The 18,384-nt window shown below is 38.9% G+C and overlaps 1 protein-coding gene across 12 annotated transcripts in view; it reads left to right on the forward strand.

Annotated features, from left to right (window-relative positions):
* CELF4 (CUGBP Elav-like family member 4) overlaps positions 1-6,543 on the forward strand; it is a 717,922-nt gene extending 711,379 nt beyond the window's left edge. For 9 of the 12 annotated variants that reach the window (XM_033011137.2, XM_033011144.2, XM_033011141.2 and 6 more), the window contains exon 13: positions 5,041-5,097. The gene's annotated coding sequence lies outside the window, so the exon portion shown is untranslated. Of the gene's footprint in view, positions 1-3,059; positions 3,148-5,040; positions 5,098-5,200 lie in introns of those variants that run through there. The other 3 variants (XR_004409737.2, XR_004409736.2, XM_033011138.2) reach the window with 2 other exon arrangements.
* The last annotated feature ends 11,841 nt before the right edge of the window (positions 6,544-18,384 follow it).

Here is an 18,384-nt window from a genome sequence, read left to right on the forward strand (position 1 = left end):
CATCCAGAGTGTCTGGGGGTGTGTGTGGAGGACAGGCAGAGGGATGGTATTACTTACTCCAAAGCCACTGATCGCTGACAGACCAACATGGTCCTTCTTGCTCCACACATAAGGGAAAAAGTTTTCCCCCAGTATACCCATTGCCCATGGTGCTTCTGCCCCTGAACCTGCAGCTGGTGCCATCCTCCAACCCTGGACAGGGAATGTGTGTTGCTGCCATTCCCCAAGGGTAGAGAAAGATATTATTTGTTCCACCAGATCTTTCCAATTTACGTTGCCTCCTTGCTCCATTCAGGGGAGCAAAGTCTGTTATTGCTTTTCCTTGTAAAGCCTAATCCATGCTGCTGGCACAGCTGAGGTAAGGAAAGAGCCAGGTTTTGCTATGATGGTGCTGCCAGATGTCCTTCCTCCCCCACTTGCTCTTTTCTTGTGGTATGATACAGTCAAAAACCTCTGGGGGGTATGAGGGATGCTAGAGGCCTTTTTGTCTTCCTCATGCAGTCTGGACCCATTCAGCTTGTCCTTGTGTTCCTAGAGACACGAGTGACAACAGGTCTACCCGGGCTGTCCACCCTCCTGGCTTGTGAAATAGCTGTAGACCCAGATCTTGTATCTGACTTGGAGGTACCAGTGTATTGCCTTCACTCAAACTCCCGGAACCTGAGATTGACATTTCCAACTCATCAAAGGGCAGAGTACTGTGGCCAGGACATCAGGAAGGAGTCAGCTCCAGCCACGACAGCATCCAGCTGTGGGAGAAGTGTTAAGCTGAAGCCAGTACTCAGATCAGGAGCTTAGTTCAGCATCATCTCTTGTCATCTGAGCATAGCTGTTGTAACCATAAAGCATGTTTCAGCTCATTAACAACATAGAAACAGTAAAAAAAAAAAAAAAAAAAGTAAAAAAAAAAGACAGATAAAGGGTTTTCTCTAGTCAACACGCATGACTTTGGGATGAGAACTGCCAACAACATTTTTGTGACGCTCAAGTGCAAGGTGAAATTTCAGTTTGTGCAGTGACTTTTCAGAAATAGGCTGGAAAGAGAGATATGAGGCTTGCCAAGGGGATAGAAAGGCAGTACCTGAAGAACAGGGTGGAGAGCTGCTGACTGAGACAAGTGTATTGTTCTGTGTAGTGATTTTTGGTGTTTACTGAGGCAAAATCTCTGGGCCAGTAAAGGGACATTTTCTTTTGTAGGAAAGGAACAGGACGTTTCTGGACATTGTAGTAACCAGTCACTGGCAATTTCTTTTTTCTTTTATTTTCCTCTTTTTCTTTCATCTTTTTTCCTTTTCTTTTTATTTTTCCTTTTTCTTTTTTTTCTTTTTCCTTTTTCTTTTTCTTTTTCTTTTTCTTTTTCTTTTTCTTTTTCTTTTTCTTTTTCTTTTTCTTTTTCTTTTTCTTTTTCTTTTTCTTTTTCTTTTTCTTTTTCTTTTTTCTTTTTCTTTTTCTTTTTCTTTTTTCTTTTTCTTTTTCTTTTTCTTTTTCTTTTTCTTTTTCTTTTTCTTTTTCTTTTTCTTTTTCTTTTTCTTTTTCTTTTTCTTTTTCTTTTTCTTTTTCTTTTTCTTTTTCTTTTTCTTTTTTCTTTTTCTTTTTCTTTTTCCTTTTTCTTTTTCTTTTTCTTTTTTCTCTCTCTTTTTCTTTTTCTTTTTCTTTTTCTTTTTCTTTTTCTTTTTCTTTTTCTTTTTCTTTTTCTTTTTCTTTTTCTTTTTCTTTTTCTTTTCTTTTTCTTTTTCTTTTTCTTTTTCTTTTTCTTTTTCTTTTTCTTTTTCTTTTTCTTTTTCTCTTTTTCTTTTTTCTTTATTTTTGCTTTTTCCCTTTTTCATTTTTTCCTTTTTCCTTTTTTCTTTTTCTTTTTCCTTCTCTTCTCTTCTCTTCTCTTCTCTTCTCTTCTCTTCTCTTCTCTTCTCTTCTCTTCTCTTCTCTTCTCTTCTCTTCTCTTCTCTTCTCTTCTCTTCTCTTCTCTTCTCTTCTCTTCTCTTCTCTTCTCTTCTCTTCTCTTCTCTTCTCTTCTCTTCTCTTCTCTTCTCTTCTCTTCTCTTCTCTTCTCTTCTCTTCTCTTTTTTTCTCTTTTCATTTCTCTCTTTCTCTTTTCCTTCTCTCTTTTTTTTCTTTTCCCTTATTTTTTAAATTCAGGCCAGAGCCAAACACTAAAAGAGTAAATGTCCTTCTTTTAATGATGCTGATTTAGGGACCATCGTGTCATCAGAGTCCTCCTACAAGTCTGCTTCCCACATCATACCAGCATTGCTGTGTTTTGGTGTTTTGGAGCCCGCCGTCCCGTGAACTGCTAAATGGACATGCAGCAACCAGCAGTAGTTGCTTTTTTTATTTTTTAATTTTTTTTTTTTTTTTTTTTTTTTTTTTTTTTTTTTTTAGTTTTATTCTCAGTAGCCAAAGCAGCTCTTGGTCTATTACTCCCCCATGATTTTAAACTTGGGATGTAATCGAATTAGAGCGGTACCTGCTCCGGAGCCCATCTGAGGAAAAGGAAAGGCTCCTGGAGGACTTTGGCTAGCCATCCAGCAAAGCCCAGGATGCTGGGGGTGGTGCGGGAAAGGCTGGTGCTAACAAAAGCATTCTGGTTGGCAGCAAATGTATTTATTTTCCAGACTTTGCAAACCGATCTGTGTCTGCGCTCATTCATTCAGTGCATGCTCTCCTCAACAGCTGCTGCATAACGTTCTGTTACTGTTCACTGTTGACCGTATGTCTACATTTAAGTGTGTGTTTTACGTATGTGTCTCTGGCTAGGCCTCCTCCATCCTTTTTTTCTTCTTTTCTTTCTTTTCTTCTTCATTTCTTTCTTTTCTTTGTGTTCAGTTACTTTGTTTTGCTCTCCTTCTTATTTCATTTTCTATAGTTTAATGGCAAGTATTTCCATTAGATCTTCTTGACTGATGCTGTGTTTGTAATTTTTTTTTAATTATTATTTTTATATATATCTTCTTTCCCCACCTTTCCCTTTTTCCACACTATATATAAATATATATATATATATATAAAAAAAATCTTTTCTTCTTTTGTCATTCAATCAAATTCCAACAAAACCAACCAAGAGCCAGTCAAATCCACCACAGTCTCGCGCTGAGCTAGGAAAAAAGTTCACGTAATGACATGAAAGTGGAGAATACAGTCCCCCAGGCCGTAAGTTCAAATCAACTCGAAGTTGAAAGTGTGACATGATGGCGTCATGTAACAAGCTAAGAATTGGTTGCATGACATGCCGTCAAGTTTCGTGCAGGTGCCGTGATTGAAGCATTTTTCTTGGATGTTGTATCAGTTGATGATTGGCCAGTCATGATCACATGTGCCTTTTTTGACTTTGTGCTGCCACAATTTTTTGCTGTGCTCATTTTCGTTTCGTTTTTGGTGCTTGCAGTGGTTTCTTTATTTGTCGTTTGATTTCTCGTCAGCGTTTTATGCTTCTTTAGATGTCACATAGAAGGAAAAAAAAAAGATGGATTCCTAATTCTTTAGAAAAAATGGGATTGTTGTAACTACAGATAATTTGGAAAAAAAAAAAAAGAGAGAAAAAAATGCGTGGTTAATTTTTTTGCACTGAAAATCTTGTGATTTTATTTTTTTTCCGGAGAATTGGGGGCCTTTTTCAATTGACACCTTTTTTTCCCCTTAGGATATTTCAAATCACTCTCTAAAAATTAAAAAAAAAAAAAAAAAAAAAAAAAAAAAGAAAAAAAAAAAAAAAACAAAAAAACAAAAAGAGTAATGATAGTAATAGTAGTTTGAAACCTATAGCAATCCAAAAAAAGCAACCCCAAGAAAAGCCTCATTGTATGTCTTTTCAAGAATTCCTAATTCTAAGCATCCATATTACAGCAACTCCAGCCAAAATTAATTGCTCAAGGGGAGGGAGGGTTTGTTTTGAGTGGGAAAAAAACCATCCAGATCAAAAACCAAAATGCATCTTTTTGTTTACAACTGAAAAAGGGTCCTTGACGAGTGTTTTTTATTTTTTTATTCTATTATTATTTTTGGTGTTGTAATTGTTTAGACTGCTGTGTACGGTTTGCTGTTTGTTGAACCAACAGTGTGAAAACCTGCCAGCATGGATTGATATTCCGCATGACACTTTTCCACCAGAGTGGACCTTTTGCAGTTTCTAAGTTTCTTGATGTAATAAATCACCGAGTGTATAAGAAGAACCTGCTTGCTAGAAAGAGATAAGAGCTAATCCTTAATGATTAAGCATCTTACTTAAATGTCAAGCCTAGTCGGATCATGATTACATTTTTTTTAAATAACTTTTTTATTTAAGAAATGTTAGCTTTACATTTTATTTTTGCAAAAAAAAAGTTTATTCCAACAGTCTCTTTTTTTTATTTAACCTCCTATAAATTACCTGTTCAAAGTCCTACTTTCTGACATTCACAAAGGAATAGATGTTATTGGCAGCCATGTCTCCAGAGAAAGTTCATACACTGTCATAGATGGCACCCCATTAAAATGTAGAACAATTCTTTCTCGATGCCTTTCACACTACAAAAGCCCACCAAGAACTGGCATTGTAAAGTGGCACTTAAAAATAATTAAAATGCAGCTATCTGCACAGGCATAGTGATACAGATTTACACAGACATGCCCTACTATTATCTTGATTTATTATTATTATTATTATTATTATTATTATTATTATTATTATTATTATTATTATTATTAGGAACAATTGTATTTTTCTCTATCATGATCGTGACTACCTTGCTCACTTTGGGTTTGATCCAGTTCTCACTGAAGTCAAGGGGAATCTTTCTGTTGACATTGAGTGGGAGCAGAATCAGAGCCAATGCCTCCAAAAACAAAACACCAAACCAGAAGCCCCATCCTGTCCCAATTGAAGGGAGAAGAAAACACCCATTACTTTCAACAGGAGCAGGATTGGGCCCAAAAGGACAGGCTTGGTTTTAATTTCATTTTCATTTTTTAGGTCTTTTTTCCCCCTCTCCCAAATAGCCCCCCACCTTCCCTACTTCCCTGTCCCCTTTTTGATTTAATTTGCAATGATCTTCTTCATTTTTTTAGGGCAGCAGCTGAATGGGCCACATTTAGGAAAAAAAAAAAAAAAAAAAGTATATATATATTAAAAAAAAAAAAACGGGAACTGTTGGATTACACCTTTGACATATCAGCAAATATCAATCAAGCTGAAGACTTCAGACTTATTCTCTCTTTGATTGTTTAGACTGTAACATTTCTTCAAGAAAAGTATCACATCTGCTGACTTCGAAGGACATGCGCTTGAAAACAAACAAACAAACACATAAGTAAAATCAGAACAGGAACAAGATCAACCAGGATTTCTGAAGAGACACTGATATCACCACAGAGGCTTTTCTTCAAACAGGAGATGCAAACCTGGATACTGACAAAGGAGTGCCTGTTTGCCACCAAGGATGCGGTTACCATGTGCGACCCATGGTAACAGTCACTGAGCATCTTTATCTGTCATTCCTTAGCTATATAGGGACCAAAGGACAAAACTTTTTACCGCAGACTTGTAGCTGTATGTAAAATATGGAAGTTCTTTCCTTTTCTCTGAGCTGTTCCTAAAACAGTTTTTGAGAGCGATTATATGAAATATGTAAAAATTAAAAAAACAAACAAAAAAAAAAAAAACAAAACAAAACAAAACAAAACAAAAAAAAACGCTTAAATGCTTTTAAAATGGCAAGATAATAGTTCTTTGATACTTTGGGAGGTTCTTTGGTTATACATTAATTAGAGTCTATGAAGCTTTCATATGGTTTTCTGTATAATACGTAAGGATTGTGCTGTTAAAGGCAGGTAAGATGGATATCTATGAAAAGCAAAAAAATAAATAAATGAATAAATACATAAATAAGTACATAAAAAGGCATAGAGAAAAGAAAGGAAAGATGGTTGATATTAAATGGAAAACAGAAAAGGTTTGTAAATGCTTCTAACTCTCCCCATTTAAAATCCTAATAGTTGTACAGAATTTAAAGAAGAAAGTTTAAAATACCTATATCATAGAAAAAATTAGACAACATAAAAAAAAAAAAAAGCAAAAAAAAAATAATACTACATAGAAGTTAGCGTTAATGCTAAAAACAAAGATGTTGTAGAACTGTAATTTTTGTAGAGTTTAGATTGAGCATAAATTCCTACTCTTTGCCAATTGCTGTTGGATGCTGTTATTTATTAAGGAGAAAAAGGAGATAAATGGCTACTTTGGCAGCTTTTTTAACTGCAAGCATTCCAGCTATTAAAAAAATAAACAAAACAAAACTCAACTCTGTAGACAATGCAAATGGGAAACAAAACAGCTGTCTTTTTATCAGACGTTAGTTCTAACTTGAACAACAAAACACAGCTAAATGCTTCATGTCTTCATGATCTGCTGTCCGCAAAATTCCCATCATTCTATGCTTCAGTAGCTTCCATATTTGCTCTAGAAACCTTCAGGGCAAGGGATTAGCCTAGTACCTTAATCTTAAAAATAAAAAAATAAAAAAAAAAAAAAAAAACACAAAAAGAAAAAAAAAAAACACAACAAAAAAAAAAAAAAAACAACAACAAAGAAAAAACCAAAAAAAAAAAAAAACGTAAACAAATACAAGCAAAAGATAAAACAAAGAAACAATCTCTTTGAAGAATTTCTGAAACTGTTTACAAGGAATTTTGAAAAACAGGGGGATGTTTAAAAAAAAAATGATGCTGGCTCTGTTCTTCTGTAAATAAATTTGCATATTTTGTAGGACTTTTAATTGTAATGATAGAGAAAAAACAAGGAAAACTATTTAATGAAAGCACGATATTTATCTTTGGTAAATGACTTTAGAGCAGTTAAAAAATAAGACATTGCTTTAAAAAATCTGACTCAGAAAAAACTGAATTATTTAAGAACGCATATATTTTAAAGTATATCATATTTATTATAATTTATTTTCACAGTCTTAAAACTTGATTTACATCATTCTCACACTTGTTTGCATCGATTGAGCAGTGTGATAATTGTTTCTGATTCTTTATTGTGTTTTACTCTGTTTTAATGTTCTTGTTTGTTTTTCTTAGTATTTTTTATCTCGATCTCAAACTTTCTTCCTTTCTCTTTATTTTTTCTTTTTTAATTATATTTTAATTTTAATTCCCTACTGGGCCTGATCTTACAGTCCTTACTCCGTCACAACTCCCACTGGGATGTAGAGGGTATTTTGCCCGAGTAAGGACAGCCAGACTGAGCCCACAGCTAGGAAGTACAGATGTGTAACGCAGCTGCAGTTCCATACAACTGCTCTTTCACTCTCAATTCCCTAAAACTCCTTGTAATCTTCTGTAATTATTGAATGACGCTTTCCAGCTTAGCCCTAAATAAAGCACAGTTTAAAAAAAAAAAAAAGGCCATGTTCTTTACTTCTTGATGGCTTTCCTTAATGTGTTTGCTTTGAGAGCAAAATGAATCTATTTCAACTCTTTCATTAATATACATTGTTTGAGTATCAGAACAAATCCCTTTGTTATATAAAACGTATCTCATTGGATTGAATTAATGACACTGTTTCATTTAATGTCTGCTTGATATTCCACTGAGGTTTACCTTAAACCTAGTAGGTTAGAAGATCAAATAATGGTACATACAAATTAGAATCATTGTAGCTCCCATTTGAAGCCTGTTGTTTGATTTCACACTCATGGTTTTTTCATGCTGGTAAGTATAGAGGCCAAAGCTTGGGACATTGCTCCTTTTGCTACTTTGGGAAAACCTTGTGAAATTCAGAAATCTGCAGAGATAAGGTTCAATTTCTTCCTAAGCATCCCTCACATTTTGTCTTTTGAATGATTATATTTTCCCAACATACCCCTCCCCCCCAAAAAATGGCTGTACCACATCAGCTGAGCTGAGGCTGGGGATGAAATGAGGAGCCTTTACATTTCTTCCTGATTCTTCCAGCCTCATCTGCATTTGGACAAGTGGCACAAGCTAAATACATCTCTAAATGGGGCTAATGGTGCTTGTCCATAATTTAAACTCCACAGATGGAAGGAGTTCTATTAGTAGAAACTCCTATTATTACTATTACAAGTTACTAATGTCTGTTCATGACTATAGAAATAAATGAAAGGTAAATCAGGTGATGAATACAAGGAGGGAATATGGTCAGTATTTTCTTTTAATCTGAAGGTAAAAGCAAATACAGAAGAGCACATACATTAATCCAATCCATGCCTTTGGCAGAGAAGATGCCCTATAGCGGGCTGAGTAGGCTACATACGTGGGAATTGGCCTCACTGGGATAGAAAATGAGGACTAGGCATCCAGTAAGAAGTTTTTGCTCTGAAGGCCATTCAGCACCCTACCCTGAGCTGTGGGGATGAAGACAGAGACACATCCTTGGATCTGGGTCAGTTTGAGAATTAAGGAGGAGTCTAGTGAAGATCACCCTTCGAAGAAGTAAAACAACAAATTGGGAAGGTTCAATTTCCCACAGAGAGACAGCAAAAGTAGCACTAAAAGGAATTAGCTGATTCCTTCCCCATTTCTCAGGCTGCCTTCCCCACTCTCCCTAGTGACCCTCAAGCTCCCCAGAGCTTGCCCTTACCCCCTTGAGGTAGATGCTATGTCTCTGCAGTCAGTCTGGGACTGTGAAGAATGTCCTGATGTATCTGCAAGGACACAGCTGTATACTCTGAGTAGGATAGGCTGCATTCCTGGGGCATCCAGCTGGGTACACCTCTGGCCACTGTGACAGATGTGGGCTGACAACTGATGATTGTGAGACAAGATTTCAGTGTCTTGTTTCAGGTACCCTGCAATACACAGAAGGTAACATAAGGTGCTGGGGAGCAACCAGATCCCAAGGGGAGGCCAGAAAACACTATTAAAGCTGCTTCTATGGCCCAGGTCCATACCCCTGAAAATATTTGAATTTGCAGAGGCACCATTGGGGTTACTGAATTGGGGAATCTGGTTATGAGGACCAGCAAGGTCAACCAGTGAAACAGAAGGGACTATGTATGGTCCTCACCTTTCTCCCATAATTCCCCATGTATTATAGTGCAAGCTCAAAGACCGAGCAAATCTCCCAAGTCCAGTCCACTAAAAAGAACAGAGGCACCAAAACAGTGTTAGCCCATGGGAGGTTCATTTACTTTGGTGTGCTGGGGAATAAAACACTGTTGTGACTACACTGCTGCGACCACACTGCTGCCAGAACTAAGTGATGTTTACTTGCCATAGTCACCTCTCTGTTTATATGGTAGAGACACAGACTAAAATAAGATGGGCTGAATCAGATATGTACATATGGCCTTATGGTTCATTTAAACACACTTCTCTGGGCTGTACAAACATACCAGAACTGTTTTAAGATTAACTGCTTGTCATACAGAGACTCCTTTTTTCCAAAGGAAGTTCACCCCTTTACAATGTAGGTGCTATAAAACAAAAAAAAAATAAAGTTTTGCAGCATGGGCCTGTTTTGGCATGGGACTGTATTGCTGAGTCTGGTAAGTAGCCAAGGAAAAGTCCCAGTCTGAAGCAATGAAAATGAAGAGAGAGGCCAAGACAACCTGAAAGCCTCTAGCTGCTTGCCCATGTGTACCATGATATAACAGATTTGGAACACTCATATTACAGAGGTTCAAAAGCCACTGGGTATTTGATGCTGGTTCCTCTCTCTTATTTGTAGCTGTTAAATCACATTACTTGAAATGAAAGGTTTATTAAAGGTCAAACATCCATACTTCGCCAAGGTGCTCCTTGGCACTGGTATGATTATACTAAACTCCAATCCCATCCCCATGAATAGCTGGGGGCAACCTTTGGTACAAGTACAAGGCATGGTTTGCAGTCATTCTTTCGGGAGTCCCATGGAGACACCTCAACCATTAATCACATTTCTGTGTCTCTAAGAAAGCAGTAAACCCCTTCCTGGGGTCACTTTTTCATATCTACATTTCCTGATGTAGCCACAGAGCCACACTTCCTTTGCACACACAAGAGAAAATGATTCCTCTCCCCACTTCCACCCCACCCCACTCAAGACAGGTGTCCATTAGACAATTTTATTTTGTTAAGAGATGATGTGGGCTTTGAATGAAGATAGAGAGCTCTGCTTGTTTTCCCTCCATGTAACTAACATTGTAATACCACTGGGAAATGTCCTTGCTAAGCAAGGTGATGTCTCTTCCACCTTAAATATTCCAGTTTCTAACAGCACATTTCCCCCAATCCCAAATACACCCAGGCAGCAACTGCCCCATGGGTCTAGAACCATGTAAGGTGTTCATGCTTGTGGTCCCAGGAAGAACTTACACATCACAAGGGTTTGGCATATGGAAAAACACCTATCAGTGGGTGCTCCAGTATGATATGACAACACTGCCCAAGCAGCTTGTACAAGCTTCTGCACAGCATCACTTGGAGAAAGAAGGTGCTGATGCTGTTGCCGAGGAAGGTCCCTTAACAAACTTCTTTTGAAACTACCTTGCTTCTCCTACCACTCCAGAACCAATGAAACAGGAATAGGCCACAGTCTCAAGTTAGCCAGCTGTGGAGTCTGTAAATGCCTTTTGGAATAGCACTGCTGTCTTGTTGAGGAAATCAGCCTTTAAAACAAGTTTCAATCCCATAGCTTCCCTCTCACCACAGTAAGTACTCACAATAGAGCAAACATATCCTCAAAAAACATTGAGGAAGTGATAAATCAGAGCCCTTGTGCTCCATTTATTAAGGGAATGAGGTCACTCTGGCGTTTCATAGAATCATAGAACAATTTAGGTTGGAAGGGACCTTTAAAGGTCATCAAGTCCAACACCTCTGCAGCAAGCAGGGTCATCTTCAAGTAGACCAGGCTGCTCAGAGCCCCATCTCTGCACATTTACACTCACCACTGGTATTGTACAAGCTTTTGTTAGTGCCCTGCCAATCTTAAACATTCCCACATTGCTGATGAGGAACCTGTAAAACATTACTGGTAAACACACAACAGATTCTAGTGGCAGGAAACACCTTGGTAGAAAACATCCTCTCACCATGGCATTTATAACCCATCCTGAATTCTGGGTTTCGATCCAGTAAGTGCCAAACTTGGCAGGGACTACCTCAAGTGAACACAGACTGGTGAAGGAGGTTCCTTGCACACATACAGATAATATGCCCTTTTCCAGTAAGCCTCGCAGGGTGCAGTGCATCCACATGAGACATGATAACACAGGTTCAGATTCTTCCTCTGCCCAGTTGAAAACTGGGATTCATCCCCTGAGACTCCCATGATGCAGAAGATGGCCCTGATTATACAATCGTAAAGCAGTCCAGGGAGGTATTCATAATTCCTCATTGATCTGATTCATTTTATTTAAAAGGTGGAAATAGAAATGGAAAAGGGGAGTTCAATGACTCCATAACCTCTCCTAGGAGACCCAGACTCTTAACACTGCTCCTATGAACGTCATGTACATTGTACAACACACAGGACACCTCACTGGGGGAAAGAGACACAGACTTTCACTTTAGCCTGCTGTTTATGTCACTCTCCTGTGTCATATGGCTTGCTGGGTTGCAGCTATTGCTTTCAGCTCTCAAAAAGAAGATATGAACATGAAAGTTTTCAGGCAGCTGGTGAGTGGGTGGGTTAACTATCCGCAGTGGGGAGCCACCAGATGACATCCCAAAAATGAGCGCCTCTCATCCTCAGAGAGACAGAGGCCCTAAACTTCTCCTCACACTTTGAGGCAGATCACATCATGTGTTTTAATTTTTCCGTGTATGGCACAGAGAACGCAATTGCCTAATTCAGCATTGTGAATCCCACCAGTTAGCAAAACACCTACAAATTATGCAACATGACTGTGATTCCTCCTTTGTGAGTCTCTCCTCCAGAGGGTAAGGGAGACGATTCCACTTCAATGAGCTACAGAACAGACTCCAAAACTGGAACAGTTGTCAGAAGACACATGGTACACAGATCCTCCTACCAATTCCTACAAGAAAAGATTACCTTCCTTCAGCTATAACAAAGAGTTAGTGCGCGAGACAATGGCCCTAGCAGTATTGGTGAACCATCTGTCATCAAGTGTTAGATGTCAGGAGTATCTTTTTTAAATGAAGCCAATAGAAACACCCAGCCACTGTTACAATGGCATATAAGCACAGATGAAAAGTATCAGCCCAATTTTACCTTGTTTTAACTCCTTCTGCTTGGTGTTCTATATTTTGTAGTAATCCCAGAGCATGTCAGAACACAAGAATTTCACACAATAATCATCAAAATAAACCTTTGCATCACATTTTACACAAGTGTGTTAGCTGGTTCTGAGGAGCAGCCTAGAGATCAATGACAAAGAAATACATACCCCTCTGCAGCCAAGCCTCCCAACCCCAAGGGACAATTATCCAGAACATCTGTATTTGTGTTCTATAGCCCAAATGCCAAAGACAAAGGGGACCCGAGTCCCCATGCATACCTCTGTTAGCTGATAGGCAGCAAGCAGAATATGAGAAGAAACACGATATCAGACTGAGACACATAGAAACCTGAGAAGAGCAGGCTGGCCCTATGTGTGGGACGCATAGCCTCCTCTGCCCAGCCTGAGCATCCCACTCAGGAGATGGTTTACTGGGTGAATGTCAAAATTCCTGTTCTGATGATTGCATTGCACAGAGCAGTCTAAGCCAAAGCAGGATAAAGAGCTAGAGAGCTGCTTGGCTCTGCAGATTAAGCTCTGCAGTTTAAGTAGGCGTTGTCCTATCTGGCTTATTTATACCTTCCGGTTTCCAGCCCAAAAGCCTGATCTTAAAGCTTTACTAAGTAAATATTTTCTCTCCTTGAATACCAAGCTTTTGCAGTGCTGGGAGAGAGCTGGGAGAGGTGAAATAGTAAACATTTAAGGTGTTTTATTTTTCTAGACGTAGGGAATCCATGTAAAGCAACACAGTTGCCTGAAAGACTTACAGTACAAATCCAGTTTAATCAGAGACTAGGGAATTTTTCCTTCCATGAAAGGGCTGATACCACCAAATGCCAAATTTTATAAAGGATTTTCATTCACCAGATTTAAAGGAGCACTCCTTCCCCACTAACTGAAAATGGTGAGAAAAAGTGGGCAGAGGTCTGTGCAGCTGGAGTGAGGGGACAAACTTGGCCTGACTGGACTTTGCTTTGCCTCTATACCAGGTGATAGCTACTTGCCAGCCACCTGGTCAGTAAGCCTTCCTATGTAAAATCATTTGATGGTCCTAGATCAGAAGGGTCTATATCACTGTTCATGAGTGCAGCTGGTGCTTTTGTTGCACTTTTAGCAGCAAAGCCAGGAAACGAGTGAGGTCTCACTTCTCAGGGATTAGTCCTCCAGGGCTTGAGCACACAGATTCACATTATCAGTCCCACAGGTGATGGATGGATGGTCATGGCCAAGCATTACACCTGGCTGAATTAGGAAACATTTTCAGTGCAGATGGAAGCCACTAAATCTCAGCTGGGATGTAGTAGCTCAGAGAAGCCAAGTGCAGCAGGAAGTAAAACAGATTAGCCATGGTTTGTACTTACCATTTGAAATAGCTTCAGAGAGTGCACACATGGTCAGGTTCTGCATACTGAAGTGCTGCAGTTTCCTCTTCCCTGAACTGAGCTGTAGTGACTTCCAGCCAACAGGCTTGAGGTATGTTAAGGCAAAAAGACCACAGGTTTACAGAAAGCAGATTTCAAGGCTGTCAATCCATCTTCTCTCACTGATTGGAAATGTAGATTCAAAGACAAATACAGATTGGTTCAGTAAAACAAAACTGGAATACAAACCAGAGGGGTAGTTGTTGGTCATCGTCACCTGGCAGGAACAAAAATTATATGGAAGAGAGACTTGGAGAACTTCAGCCATTTTACTGCATGACTAAACTATACTAAGTAACTGATATGGAGACCAAGTTGGTGTGACAGTGGCATGGATCATTGAATGTGTAAAATAGATAACAAAGATCTTATATAACCTCCCCTGCTCACTGTGAAGTTGTACAATTTTCATGGTAACTAGAAATGCAAATGAAGAGGGCACTCTATTTCTCAAATTTTTCCAGTGACTGGTCCTTTGTAAAGTTCCTCCCAGGCTTTTGCAAGTTGGGTTGCCAAAAACATTCAGTAATGGCCTCTTTCTGAAGCAAAAAAAAAATGTTAATAAGAACATTTACAACTGCTTTCAGTGAACACCTTACAAAAGTCAACAAGAAACTTCAATTTCTTTCCAATGTAAAGGTCATTTAACATTGGATACAGGAATTCTAGTGTGTCAGTGAGGCCAGAATATCCTGTGTCAACATCCTTATCTTTTACCCAATAAAAACCATGATTGGTGTGACAAGTTGTAATAGACAAACAGCTATGCTCTGCCATTCTTCTGTGTGAAAACCCCTTTAGCCCCTTACTTTATCAGGCCTAAAGTCATTTCTTTGGCAATAAGATCAACAGAAACCTCTGCATTTTTTCTTCCAACAATTAAATTATTTATGAGCTTTGAAAATAATCCCACTTTGTCTTCTAACCCTAGTTTTGCATATATACATGTCTTTTTCCATGTCAACCCCTGCAAATTCTTCAGCTAAAATATGCATTCATTAGAAAAACATTTCAGGGTATTTTTTTCTCTCCTCTTTATCTACTTGTTTGAATATGTTGTAAACTTGATTAATGTTGCCTTCTAATCTCTTTTTTCTAGAGAGAACACCTGGAGCTCCTTTAACCTGTCTGAAATAAAAAATAAAACCCAAACCCCAAACAAACCAAGTTGCGATGTCACACCTTAACAACCCTTTCCTTTCCCTGGTCATCCATTCCTCCACTTCTAACAGGGTGGACACATGGGCAAAACTTGTGTCAGTGAACCTACAGAACCATGGATTTCTTCTAAAGCCCCCTCCCTTATGTTCCCAGTAACCTGTTTAGTTTTTAGACTCTCTCTGACTAGAATAGTTTGGGGAGATTTATGACAGTAATTCTTCTGGTTCCTTTCACAATGTGTTTTCCGCTATTCTCATCTATCGCTCTGCCAACATGCATCATTTATTTAATACCAGTCAGTAGCCACATTAAACCTTTTTCTTTTTTTTTTTTTTTTTTTTTTGAGGACATTTCCTCTTGTACCTGGAGAAATTGTGTAGGTAAATAAAGTCTGAGCCAACAGTCTTGGACCTGCCTTTTCTGCCTCCATCCAAAGCTTTCCATGGACATCAATCATCCATGAACTAGGATTCTTCTCATTTTCATTATGCTAATATCACCATAATTTCATTCTCATTAACAGCAATTGAGTTTCAGTCTCTGCAGATGGTGGAGCTGGACAGTTACCAAGCCACATGCCATCCTGAGAGGAGTGTATGGACCAGTGCTTAGCCTATGGCAGTGTTACTCATCACCGTTTCTGGGTTGCATCACTTCACTTTACCCATTTGTGAAATGACATATGCCTTTGCTTCATATTGGTTTTGAGGTTTATAAAACAAATTTTTTAAAATACAGAAGAGTCCATTGCGCAACCAGCTCATTCTTGTTAAAATACAACCTTGCCTGCTTTGATATCTTCAAGTGAAGGCTACAGAGGAAATACATTATCGATTTAAAGAGGACAGATAGTCTCTCTTCACAAGGAGTCACATACATAAGAGAAGGGACAAAGAGTACAAGTTGCACCAGCAGAGGTTTCACCTCAATATAAGAAAGAAATTTTTTACAGTGAGAACAATCAATCACTGGAACAACCTCCCCAGGGATGTAGTAAAGTCCCTGTTGCTGGAGTTTTTCAAGATGCAACTGGACAAGGTGATAGAATCTTATCTAGGCTCCTTTTCCCAAAAAAGTTTGGACCAGATGATCTTTCAAGGTCCATTCCAATGTGGGGTGTTCCATGATTCTATGGTTCCATGATTTCTGTAGACATGCGTAGATTTACAGGCATGTTATTACTATAGACACCACCTCTCTGATCTTCCCCAACAGAGCAGTTACAGAACCCAAATTACAACAATTCTTATGGGAAGGGAATTCTGTGGTTTTCTCATCCAGCATCTTATTTAAAGCAAGTCTGTCCACTGGACTTGTCCCTTGTTATTCTCATGAAATAAAATTATCAGATGTTATACAGGTAGATTTACACAACCATAATTAGTCATACGCTGTGGGACAGGCAGCCAATCCTGTCCTCTCCTCACCATTGTCCAACTTGGTAGGTCTACCAGGGTTTACTAAATCTCCTTTTTGGACTGGGTTCCTTTTCAAGGAAAACCAATGTGGGTAGTGACATGTGGTAAGAACAAAAGCTTTTTCCCAAAGAATGTTAGAGTACACATAGAGACAAGGACTTCAGCGCACATTGTGGGGAACTACTCTGCCCCACACAGTATTTCCAGTTCCACCCAGTGGAGAGTACGTGGTTTCCCACATGTGCATTGGATAGCTTATCACTGGCTGCCCTCATCAGGCCAAGTCCAGTCTTACTGCCTATGAACTGAAGCCAGGACGTTGCATGCACAGCACCGATACTGGAGCTCATCTCCAAGCTGAAAGAAGGGTGACTTGAGGAACTGTCACTACCCCTTAGCTGATATGCAGAAGAAGTTTCAACTTAGACCTGGCTACGGGTCAAAAATCAATATAGCATAAACCAAACTGCACCAGTCCTGCAGAAAGGGCCTGACATTGTGACTGCAAGCATAAAGAATGATATCACATGGATTCGATTTTTTTTTTTTTTTATGCTGAATAACAAGGTCTGGTACAGCTGCTAGAAATTATGAGGGACTATTGCAGCCTTCTGGACTGGAGAACACATTAAAATCTCTTCAGGATGTGATATCTGATGAGATTCTGATGCAACTGTTGCCTCCTCCTACTCTATTTGACAGCTGACCTTCCTGATAATCCAGTAAGACACAGATGGTAGCTGCACAGCTGAGGTAAACATGAAATGGTCTCTGTGACAGCTCAGAAGAGTCACTGTTTTCCCATCCCCCTAAGCTTAGAACTCCCTAAATCAGATGGCAGTCTAGGATCCCAGCCAGACCTATCTTCCCCCAAGCATTTAAAGCACTCAAGGAATGAAGAGGCATCATAGCTGGAAGGGTGAGAAAGTGTTTCACTCAGATTTTGTGTTGCAGCTGATCTTCTGCAGACACCTTTAAGATATTTTTAATCCATGGCAAGGACTTTGTTTTTCTTTAATCATTTAATATATTTTGTAAACAGAAAGACCTAATTCATGTACAGCCATATACAATAATAGTGAATAAATTATCCACTAGTGCTCAAAAGCTGGGAAAGTGTGATATGAAGAACAGCACAAAACCAACTGCCTTTATGTCAAGTATAGACCAGTGGAATGTGTGTCTGCACTTTGGGGTAGCTAATCTAGTGGGAAATAAATTAAAACATGAGAGTCACCTTATAAGGGCAAAAGGTCTTGAATTCTTCTTGCTGATCAGGACGACACAAATATTTGTGCTGATCATTAAAATGGGCATTTCTGACTCTAATTTCATTTCCATAAAACATTAATGTTACCTCACAGCCCATTATTTGAATCAGCGCACGTCGCCAGGGGTTGAATAAGACGGTTTCTCCACACACCACAATGGAGTACCGACACTTACTAAATTATGCTGTTAAATACTGTAGTATGGCTATAAAATACAATGAAGGCCCATGGAAAGATGCCAACCCTTTTCTGAGAAAAAGAGAGCACTTTTTGGAACCCTGCCTGTGGCCCGTAATTTTCACTTTCTCCCACTACAGTGTGAAGTGACATGAAAGGACTTGCAAAGTCAGGTCCAGGAAACTGGTGAGGATTTGGAGGAGTAAAGCTAAAGTTAGATCACCAACAGTAGAACAGTAGCATTTGACCTACTTGAACTTTCTGGGGAAAGTAGGAGAGTTCCAAATCTCCCACATGTCTCCTTAGCAGACCTCACTGGAAAAAAGAAAAAAGAAAAAAAAAAATAAAAATAATTCCAGCATGCAAAACGCACATTTTTCAGCCTGGATGCGGCCAAAACATTTAAAATATAGAAACTTCTAATGGAGAGAGCTGCTGATTCACAAGCAGTAAAACCTTCCGGAAAAGTTGCCAACTGTTATGATCCATGTGGGGAGCACAGGGAGTCATAAAGATTTCATGATCCCCTCGAGTTAAATTAAGGTGAAACAACACAAAGCAACTGGTTAAAATGTTTTATTTGCAGTATAGACAGCTTAAACTTGGAAAAGTTAGTAAGCAATGTGGCCTCCTATTGATAAATTTTTAAAAAAGAAAAGAAAGGAAGTGAAAGAAAAGGAAAGGAGAGAGTCAAAGAATCTGGATCACCATCCCAGGTTCCAGTGTTGTCTCAGGTCCTGCAGTCTTGGGTGGCGGGTCCACACAGAGCAA

Source organism: Tyto alba, unplaced genomic scaffold (assembly GCF_018691265.1).
Source record: "Tyto alba isolate M040663 unplaced genomic scaffold, T.alba_DEE_v4.0 Super-Scaffold_42, whole genome shotgun sequence".
Taxonomy (NCBI): domain Eukaryota; kingdom Metazoa; phylum Chordata; class Aves; order Strigiformes; family Tytonidae; genus Tyto; species Tyto alba.